This window comes from Malaclemys terrapin, chromosome 1, assembly GCF_027887155.1.
Source record: "Malaclemys terrapin pileata isolate rMalTer1 chromosome 1, rMalTer1.hap1, whole genome shotgun sequence".
Taxonomy (NCBI): domain Eukaryota; kingdom Metazoa; phylum Chordata; order Testudines; family Emydidae; genus Malaclemys; species Malaclemys terrapin.
Window position 1 is genome coordinate 298,748,044 of NC_071505.1, and position 9,951 is coordinate 298,757,994.

Below are 9,951 nucleotides of genomic sequence, written 5' to 3' on the forward strand. Positions count from 1 at the left end.
TATATATATATATATATATATATAAACTTACAAAAATTATTATAAGACACTCTTATTTCTTGTTACATGAACCAAAATCCTCAGGAGAGAATGCAAAAGAAATGCACTGCCCCTATAAACATTCTGTATCGTTGCTGTGGTAATGTAAAGATTTGACCTTTCCTTTGCAATCTGACAGTTCAGTTGTCTGGTATTATTCCTGAATAAAGATGCCTTTGTACTATAAAGTGGCATTGTTAATTCCAGAAGAATGGTTTTCTAATCAATGCAAAGGGATATGGAGTTTGTCTCTTGCTTTAAGGATAAAGGATTTGAGATAAAGCCATGAATGATCAGTCTGGAATGATAAAAGCTGCTTCTAAAATAAAGCTCTCAATGAAAGGGTATGAAACCTGCTTATGCAGTAGAGTACAAGAAATAGCCCTGAGGTTTCCAAAGAAAGTGTGCTTCCTGACTTCTTCACAAGTTTGGGCTTTTGTCTCTGGCTGGAGCTACTGAAAGCCAATTTGGGACTAAGATTTTTTAAAAGAGAATGAACTTGATATTTAGAACACCATAGGCAACTCAGTTTGGCCACAATACAGTAGAACTCCAATTAGCCAAAGTGTTTTTTAAAAGCATTCAGATTAAAAGGGTTGCAGATGCTTTGGATAGCAATGCATTTTGCTAGGGGACCTCAGTGAGTATGTGTGAGTGAATTTAATGGTACTTTGGTTTAACCAGGACATAAAGGAGGTTAAACCCTATGTGTAATAGGCACCCTCCAAACACTGTAATACTTTTACAAACTTTAAAAGTCATGAAGTGATATTTGGGGGTTTGTACATCTGCCTATGCAAATTTGCACTTCAGTCCACAGTTATTTATTATTATATTATTAATTTAATCTCATAGTACAGCCTAGATGCTCCAACTGAGATCAGGGCCCCATTGTGCAAGGCACTGCACATAGAGTAAGAGATAGTCACTGCCCCAGAAATGTTGCAGTTGAAAGACAAAACAGGTAAAAGGTGGTGGAAAGGGATATAGCATTCAGTCTAAGTCAATAGACAGATGGCTTGCAAATGTTATGTATGTTCTATGATTTTTGTTTGTGTGGTTGAGATTTTTTTAAAATCTATCATGTTGGGGCAGGTTTATATAGTTTAATGTGTTATAAATATAAATAACTAGGCATTTCTAGCCACTGTGTTCAGTGCAAGGTGGACTCCTGATACTATTGTAGTACAACAATAATTATAAGTTTTCAAGTCTTTTAAATCATTTGTAGTGTGCAATTTTAGTCCTACATCTGCTCAGATCTTAACTCTCATGGCAGTCATTAGCTTTGCTCCCCATTCCTGGGGACTCATTATCTTACACCAGAGTACATCAGTCAAAATGGAGCAATACTTGTGTAAAGGTCTGTATTGCCAACCCCAAGCATTCAAAAACCATGAATGGGCCCCTCAAAATCACAGGATTGGCTTAAAAAATCATGAGATTATAAAATGATAAATTTGGGGTTCTTTATATTTGCCTTTTAGATTTTGAGCCTTTAGGATTTGTGTTTTTCGCTATAACTCTGAGGGCTAGAAACTTAGGGGTTGTTTTTTTTTAAATGAAGGCTGAGACTTTCATGCAATTCCCTGACTTCAGGGCAGGGGCTATAAGACAAACAGAGTTGGCTGCAGTGAAGACTGGAGTGAGAAATGAACCAATCCTATCTGGAGTTTTACAGAGCCATTCAGAAAAACATGCTTTCAGCTCGACTTCAGTGGAGTTACTCCAGATTTACACCAGTGTCACTGCCAGCAGAATCTGGGTTATTGGGCTATGAGCTCACACTGGTGGAAACCCCAGTGGAGTAACACTAGTATAAACTAGAATCAGGCCTTGAGGCCCAATTCTCAGATAACGCCAAGCTGTGAAGGGTGAGACAAAGTAGGATGTATGTCACCTTTGTGCTCCCCTGATTTCCAGCACTGCTACAGACCAGCTCATTCCCCAGAGTAAATCAGAGCAGCCTTGGGGATGCTCTAAGAAGTTACACCAGCAAATAACACTACCTAAGGGACTATACAACTTTCCTGCCCCTTTGTGCCATTGGTGTTCAATGGGACTGCTCCCTTGAATAAAGTTCTACACATGTATAAGTGTTTGCAGGCCTGGGCCCTTACTTTTTAACATGTTTCAGCCTCGTATGGGATGAAAGATCCTATCTACTAAACATACAGTATAATTATTTATTAATGTTTTATAATGGAGCGCTGCTTTGGAAACCACTCATTTTGTGAGCAATGAGCCCACCCTTGAATGGTGGCCATTAGTTTCTGATTATCTTATTTTATTTTTTGTGCTTCGCTGGCAGTAATGCAGTCTGAATTCACTCACCATGTCAGCACATTTGAGTGTGGGGCTGCAGCTAACTTGTGCTGAACTATCAAGAACTCCGTTCGGTTTGTTCCTCTTTTCCATAACAGAATGAAATAAAAATTGAGTCAGGAAGGAGCCCTTCTGTGCTGCATTCAGTGACCTGAAAGAGCTGGGACAAACCTTCAACTAGGGAAGGCAAATTCCATATTGTGCACTAAGCCCTGGGATCCGATCTATGAACACAGGAAGTCTGGAGGATATTTTAACTTTTCATCTCATGCATAAGAATTACATTCTGTTTTGATCTCATGGCAGAGAAAAGTCGCTCTGCTTATCTCATCTACCCTAGTGGCTAGTCTGATTACAGAGCCCCCCTTCCTGGCACCTTTTTAAATTCAGTTTGGCTGCCTGTGCCCTTGGCACTCAGTGGGTTTCATTAAGTTTCACAGCAGTTAGTTTTCATTCCCTGTGTGGCACTTTTTTTTTAATTAACATTTGACTCTAGCGTAATTTCAGGCAATTGTGCTTTTTGCAAAGCACTTGCACAATAATAATTTTGCTGAGCAGGTTTGGAAAGAAGATTCAGCTATGATTGTATCACTGTGTAAAAATGAATGAATAGGAAGATGTTTCAGCTTCCAAAGTGTTTTTTGCTTGTGATGGTAAAATAAAATATAAAGAAGCTTCTGCTTTTTTCAGTAGCTGAGCGTCTGGTTCCTTGTTTCAAGGAGCGTAGATAAATAAAGGGCCTAAAGGTTGATATCATTGATTTTGAACACTGTCATAATTGCAGAGTAAAGTACTATATGGAGTCTGCAAATTCTATTTCCTTAGGGATAATGACATTTTTTCTTTCAAGTGGAATTAGTGAGTAGCTGTAGAATACTGAGCCAACATATTTCTTTATTATTGTGGGTCAAACTTTTCTGAAGCTGTAAGTGATCCCTGGATGGCAACTGAATATGAGCTTCTTTAGCAAGACATAGGTCCAAGTTTTCAAAAATGTATGCTTAAGGTTAGGCTCCTGGTCTTACATTAGCCAAAGTGATCCGTGATTTGGGAATAACTTACTGGAGACAATATAAAGGGTCTCCATTTTCAGTGGGTAGTTGTTTAATACTTCTGAAAATCAGGCCACTTTAGAGTCTCTCACATTGGACACCCAATAATGAAGGTGTCCAAAAATCACTAGTCATTTTGAAAATAAAGGGCCTAAGGGTCAAATTTTCAGGGAACCTAAGGCCTGGTTCCCTGCTCAGGGACCCTGGGTGGAGCAATGAGGGAGTTTGTTTAAATCTGCTGTGTCCCTGGGCTGCTGCCTATCTCAGGGTATGTCTTCACTACCGGATGGATGGGCGGGCAGAGATCAAGCCAGCAGGGATCGATTTATCACAACTAGTCTAGACGCGATAAATCAATCTCCGAGCGCTCTCCCGTGGACTCCTGTACTCCAGCTGGGCAAGAGGTGCAGGCAGAGTTGATGGGGGAGCGGCAGCAGTCGACTCACCATAGTGAAGACACCGCGGTAAGTCAATCTAAGTATGTCGACTTCAGCTACGCTATTCACGTAGCTGAAGTTGCGTAACTTAGATTGATCCCCCCTCCCGCCCTGAGTGTAGACCAGGCCTCAGGGCCTTGTAAGTATCTCCTGCCTGGTAATCTTCTCCAGTCCCTTCTTGTGGACAAGTGGTTTCTCCAGGCAGCTTCCTCCACTCTTACCTTAGGGCACTTCCTCACTGTGGCTTTCTGTCTCTCCAGCAGCCACCCTGGTCTGGCTGGGCTGCAGCCTTTTATCCTTGCTGTCCTTAGCCTGCCTCTAGGCTACAGCTAGGGAGGTGATGACTCCCCCTTTTAACCCTTTAGTATCCATTCCCTTGTAGGATCTATACACCCCATCACAGACAGCTTTATCATAGACAGCTAATCCTTTATATAAGGGATGTTTGCAAATGCAGATATTTATGCTGTATATACCTTATAATTCTATTACAAGTTTAGTAGAAGGCTTTGTATTGTTCCAAGATGATCAGTTCTGTAAGTCAATGGTGATGAAGACTGACTGTCTCGGTCCTTATTGTTTTTCAGCTAGAAGGACGAAAAGAACAGTTAGGTTATGGATTGTGACAGGCTGTGTGTGTGACACATGTGCACATACACACATCCATATACAGATGGTTATTAATATTTTGGAATCTAAGTTCAAGTTAATACTTGACATTCCTATAGGTGTCAAGGTGAAATGAATCAGAACTCAAAGGTGTGTAGCCTTATTATATCATGCTGATAAAGGTGAACATATAACCCATTTAGAAATAGCCCACTGAAATACAGAATGTAATTTGGCTTTGAAAGAGGAGTCTATCAAACTAACTGCTCTGTGGATCAAACTCCCGGCTGGTGTTCATCAAAGTAGCGGATTTACACCAATTTAGAATCTGGCCTAAATGGGTGCAATACTCCATTCACTTAATAAGTTGCTTGGAAACCTTCTCACTTATAAAATATTAACATTTTAAAGATGTAAAATAATCTCTTGAAACAGTTCAGATAAGCAGCCTCCTTCAAATATATGAACTCAGGATATTCTTAGTCAATGAAGCTTAGCATGCAAATGCTTTCACTTCAATTGCCCTCACAAGGATAGTCAAAATTTACACTTGGTTGTGATTTTAGACTATATTAAAGACTTTGCAGTCTCTCTTTGTAATAAAGATAAGATACTTGAACAAATTTCTGTAAAAAATAAATAAAAAAAACACCAATGGTAATCTTTACACATTTCAAAAGATTGTAAATTCAGAGTGATTGAGAGGCTGTTTGAATACAATTCAGGGCAAATCTACTGTGCAGTCATATAAAATAGAATAAAGTGGGATGAGCTTTTTAAGAAATTGTGCTTTTATTTGTTCTTGTAAAATGAAACCCTAAAGCAGGAATAAAATGCAGCATTGTTAAATCACTCCTCCCTGGTCTCCAAGGGAAGACACAATAGTGTATGTCTGTAAATAGGTCATAATTGTCCCCACTGGACATGTAAGTTACAGCTGTAGTTTTCAGGTGGTAATGTACTTTGTGATTATTTTTATTTTAATTTATTTTTTGGATCTGAGTGTCTTTGTGGACCTTTTCAAAATGGAGGACACCTCCTAGTAACTAAGCAATTCTAAATGAGGGCACCTGAATGCAAACTCCTCCATTCCCAATCTGCAAGGATGGTGGCAGATCATTTGAAAGTCAAAGGGCTGCAAAGAATTGAGAAACTTTGCTCAGATTTTTTTTTCTTGGCTTGGCAACTACTTCCTCCAAATCAGTCTGAACATGGAATTCTGTGCTTGTTTCTGGAATTTTAAAATCAAGATTTCTACAGAGCAACCAGGAAAAGCAATGGATAGGAGAGTGCAAAGATTGGGTTATATTAGCCCCTCTTCTCCAGCTTCACTTTAACTTGTACCTTTTTCTAGCTGCTTGATGTGAAGATTACACCGGTTGAGACTTCTTTGACAGATGTGTATCTTTCGCCACTGTTTACGTCACCTCTGAATTTGGTCCAATGTGAGCTAAATCCTGGTCCATTGAAACCCATTAACACCACTGAGACCAGGATTTTACTCTGTCTGCAAATCTTCTCATTTGAATTAATCCCTGATTTACACACTTCCAAATTGTGCTTCTTGCCTTCTTCACAGAAGAATCTTTATTAAAGCAGTCATTACTATCACACAGTTTCTGGATTTATGGACACTGGATTTATGGCTCATGATAACAATTTGTAACCCATTAACCCTCCTTTGTCCTATGACTGCAGAGGTGTTAATTGCCCTTTTCACCTTGAATGGTCTTTTGCAACATGTGCTAACTCCTTATGCTAAACAAGCTGTTCCACCTTGTGTTTAGCTGTGGAACTCTGAGTACCTTTCCCAGACCTGAAGAACTGTGTTAAGCTTGAAAGCTTGTCTCTTTCACCAATTTTTATTTGGTCCAATAAAATAATATATTTCACTCACCTTGTCTCGCTAATATCCTGGGACCAACATGGCTACAACAATACTGCAAACAGAGATTACAGATTATTTTTAATTTATACAGAGGATACAGAATTGAAAAAGAACAGAGGATACAGAATTGAAAGCTCTTCTGTTCCATGAACCATAGGCGTGGGAACTAGCGGTGCGGGGGGTGCTGCAGCGCCCCCGGGCTCCCGGCCCTGTGCCCAGGGTCCCAGCAGCTGGCCCCATGTGCCCGGGAATCTGCTGCTGCCCCATGCCCTGGGCTTTGCTCCCGGCCTCAGCTCTGGGGAGGGGGGCGGTGGACAGGGATAAGGGGGTTGGCTTTCAGCACCCCCACTATTAAAAATGTTCCAGCGCCACTGCCATGAATAGGTGGGACAGATGTTTGCTTTGAGATCTCAAATACAATTTCACTTTGAAAGTAAAATTGGATTGCAGTAAGCTAAAGGGACATGCCGTCTAGTTTCCAGTAACCTTGAACAGTACATAAACCAGAAAGGAAAGCAGACATATGTCTGCAGTCTCAACAGGTTTAAATGCAAATTCACTAATTCCAGTCGGAATTTTCCTTGCAATTTATCCCCAAATACCTGAGAGGGCAGATGAAATCTTTAGTGTGACCCACAGTTTGTCAAACTTACGTTTCTGAGAACACTGATCTTTCAGATGGATAACACAAACAAAGCATGATGGTCAAAAATATAGGGTTTGGAAGAACTTAAAACTGCCTGTGGTTAATTTTTTTAAGACACACACATTTTTTCTGTAACCTCCACTTTCATGATTTGATGTCAGCAAATTACGCGAGTCAGCCAATGATAGCAAGGTAAAAAGGAAGAAACTGATAGATTACAGACCGATTAAGTACCAACTATCTGTTTTGGTGTTCATATAGCCATCATTACTGTAGTATCTGAGCACCTCACAGTCGTTAGTGTATTTATCTTCACAATACACTTGTGTTGCTTCTTAGGGCTAATCTACACTGGCAACGTTAAAGAGCTGCCGTGGCAGTGCTTTAACGTAGTTTGTGTAGTCGTGGAAGAGCACTGGGAGAGAGCTCTCCCAGCGCTCTAAAAAAACCACCTCCATGAGGGCACAGCTACCAGTGCTGGGACACCCCTGAGCGAGAAAGTTGCAGCGCTGGAAAGTGCCAGTGTAGACAAGCCCTTAGATACAGTTCCCATCCAGTAATTATGGCCTACGTTCTTTGTTCCCAGATGTATACATTTACCTTTAGCCATATTAAAATGAATATTGCTTGTTTGCAACCCATTTACCAAGTGATCTCGATCAGTCTGAAACAGTGACCTAGTCTCTTCATTTTTTGCACTCCTCCAATTTTTGTGTCAGCTGTAAACTTTATCAGTGTTGATTTTATGTTTTCTTCCAGGTCATTGGTAAAGGTGTTAGATAGTGTAGGGCCAAGCACTGATTCCTGTGGGAGCCTACTGGGAACATACCTGTTCGATGGCAATTCCCCACTTACATTTACTTTTTGAGACCTATCAGTTAGCCAGTTTTTAATCCATTTAATGTGTGCCATGTTAATTTTATATTCTAATTTTTTAATTAAAATGTCATGTGGTAACAAGTCAAATGCCTTATAGAAGTCCAAGTATATTACATCAATACTATTATCTTTATCAACCAAACTTGTAATTTCATCAAAAAAAGACATCAAATTAGTTAGACAGGATCTATTTTCCGTAAAACCATGTTGATTTGCATTAATTACATTACCCTTTTTTAGTTCTTTGTTAATCAAGTCCCATATCAGCCGCTCCATTATCTTGCCTGCAATCAATGTCAGACTAATCTCTGGTATCTGGATCTACTCTCCCCACATGCTGAGAACAATTTATGAAGAGCATAGACTAGATCTAACATGCAGATTGGAGAGAAGATTTTAGCCCATAGATCTCATGGACTGTAATAACCTTCAAAGCCATTATGCATTAATCTGTTGGGTAAATACGCGTTCAAAAGATTAATGTAATGTGGATTATTTACCCTTTTCAAAGGAGCCATTAGTATGTGTGGTGTAAACTCATATTCAACCACACTTTAAAAATGTATCTTTGATCCCAGAAACTAATAGCTCCATGGATTACATGTCATTTAACATATAATGCTTTGCAGCAATCCATAATATACAATGTTAAGACAGAATGACATGTTTTAAAAAGTTGTGATTGTGCATGAATAGTAGATGATTTTCAGGTTGGCATCCCAGCTAAAAGAAAGCCCCCCCCCGCCACATCCTGAAACCTTTCTTTCTTCATTGTGAACTCCAGACTTCCAAGAAGTTGAGGTTTTTTTCCTTTTATGGTTGCATTAGAGGTTCAAGAAATGAGTGATAAACGCAGCTAACTGCAATAGAGGCTGTGTGTGCTCATCGAAATACAGAACCGCGAATGACCTGGTTCCTGTCCCCAAACACCCCCCTTGCAGTCTCCTGCGCACCCCCAGGCCCTAACACTGGGGTTACTGTTCCACTTCTCCTCTTGAGCCCTAAGGACTCCATGATAGGCAAAGTGCAAATAAGGACCAAAGAAATATTACTCCCAGTGCATTTAGACCTTAGAATCCCACAACATTTAGCCCATCAGTGTATCACATACCATGCTTTAGCATCTTCCACCACATCTGGGCTTGTCTTTGGTCCTCTCCTGCTCTTCTGCCAGGACAGCCACCCCAGCCCTTCCAGCCAGAGTGCAACCTCACTCTTGCTGGTGGGGAACCCCTCCTCAGCCTCTCTGCTGGGAATTCATTTTCACCAGGGGAGCATCCATCACTGGCCCAGTCCCATTGTCCTCTCAGCTAAGACAGGCCAACAGGTAGGTCTTCCACTCTTCTCCTGGCCCTCAGCCTCTCGCTCTCCAATATAGAGATATCACCAGGTAAGCCCTTCCGCTTCCCTGCCTTCAGCCCTCTGTGGCTTGGACGTCAGCAAGCAACCCCTCTATTGTTCTTCTGCCTATAGTCCTCTCCAGCCCTAGCTCAGGAAGGGTGGCCAGCACATACCTCTGCTATTTTTCTGCCTTCCCCCAGGGACCTTCTACAGCTTCCTTCAGGTGCCTCCTCCCTCTCTAAGTTGCCCTGATTCATTATAGGCCCAGATGCAGCCCCACTCTTAATTGGCCAAACGGGGAGCACCTGTTCTGGCACAAGAGATCTGGACCTGCTTCATTTAAAAAGGACCAACGACCCCCGGAAAAGAACCTGTTTATCTCTTGCACAATGGCCCTGTCACTTCATCAGTGCGAGGAGGCCCTAAAGTTGGCATATCTTGTCATCATGGACTTTCTCCAGTGTACAGGGAATGCCTGGGTGGTACTTAATATATGTGAGATCTCTACACTACCCCAGGCATTTTCCACGGGGGAAAGATCTGGTCTGAGCATTGCAGATACTCCTGGCTGCTCGAGCATCTTTTTGTGGCCTTTGGTAGCCAGACACAAGTTGGAGCAGCTATAGCTTGTGCTGAGATCTGAACTGATCCCTGGCATGTCTCAGAATAGGGGGAGTACAAAAGTGGCGTTGATTAGAATTGGATGCATAGTGTGCTACCAAATGACACAAATTG

General features: G+C 41.1%; 1 protein-coding gene across 1 annotated transcript in view; it reads left to right on the forward strand.

The window, feature by feature from the left end:
- Window positions 1–9,951, forward strand: part of LHFPL6 (LHFPL tetraspan subfamily member 6) — a 198,690-nt gene that overhangs the window by 12,602 nt on the left and 176,137 nt on the right. The window lies entirely within an intron of this gene.